At 45.9% G+C, this 1,163-nt stretch overlaps 1 protein-coding gene across 1 annotated transcript in view; it reads left to right on the plus strand.

Annotated features, from left to right (window-relative positions):
- Nucleotides 1-1,163, plus strand: part of dhrs13b.2 (dehydrogenase/reductase (SDR family) member 13b.2) — a 12,034-nt gene that overhangs the window by 6,661 nt on the left and 4,210 nt on the right. The window lies entirely within an intron of this gene.

Consider the following 1,163-nt stretch of genomic DNA (forward strand, 5'->3'; position numbering starts at 1 on the left):
CAGATCAAAAGTTTAAACTGAGAGAATGTATCATTTTAAGGGAAAAACCTGTTGTTTCCAAATTTCATGGCGTCAACAAATCCCAAAAAAGTTGGGACAAGTCCATTTTTACCACTGTGTGGCATCCCCCCTTCTTCTTACAACACTCAACAGACGTCTGGGGACAGAGGAGACCAGTTTCTCAAGTTTAGAAATAGGAATGCTCTCCCATTCATGTCTAATACAGGCCTCTAACTGTTCAGTCGTCTTGGGCCTTCTTTGTCGCACCTTCCTCTTTATGATGCACCAAATGTTCTCAATAGGTGAAAGATCTGGACTGCAGGCTGGCCATTTCTGTACCCGGATCCTTCTCCTACGTAGCCATGATGTTGTGATTGCTGCAGAATGTGGTCTGGCATTATCGTGTTGAAAAATGCAGGGTCTTCCCTGAAAGAGATGACGTCTAGATGGGAGCATATGTTGTTCTAGAACCTGAACATAGTTCTCTGCATTAATGGTGCCTTTCCAGACATGCAAGCTGCCCATGCCACAAGCGCTCATGCAACCCCATACCATCAGTGATGCAGGCTTCTGAACGGAGCGTTGATAACAACTTGGGCTATCCTTGTCCTCTCTGGTCCGGATGACATGGCGTCCCAGTGTTCCATAAAGAACTTCAAATCGTGACTCATCTGACCACAGAACAGTCTTCCATTTTGCCACACTCCATTTTAAATGACCCCTGGCCCAGTGCAAACGTCTGAGCTTGTGGAGCTTGCTTAGAAATGGCTTCCTCTTTGCACTGTAGAGTTTCAGCTGGCAACGGCAGATGGCACGGTGGATTGTGTTCACTGACGATGCTTTCTGGAAGTATTCCTGAGCCCATTCTGTTATTTCCTTGACAGTGGCATTCCTGTTTGAGGTGCAGTGACGTTTAAGGGCCCGGAGATCACGAGCATCCTGTAGAGTTTTACGGCCTTGACCCTTACACACAGCGATTGTTCCAGATTCTCTGAATCTTTTGATGATGTTATGCACGGTTGATGATGATAACTTAAAAGTCTTTGCTATTTTACGCTGGGTAACACCATTCTGGTGTTGCTGCACTATCTTTCTGCGCAACAATGGTGGAATTGGTGATCCTCTTACCATCTTGGCTTCTGAGAGACACTGACACTCTGAGA

Source organism: Nematolebias whitei, chromosome 6, assembly GCF_014905685.2.
Source record: "Nematolebias whitei isolate Nwh7 chromosome 6, NemWhi1, whole genome shotgun sequence".
NCBI classification, from domain to species: domain Eukaryota; kingdom Metazoa; phylum Chordata; class Actinopteri; order Cyprinodontiformes; family Rivulidae; genus Nematolebias; species Nematolebias whitei.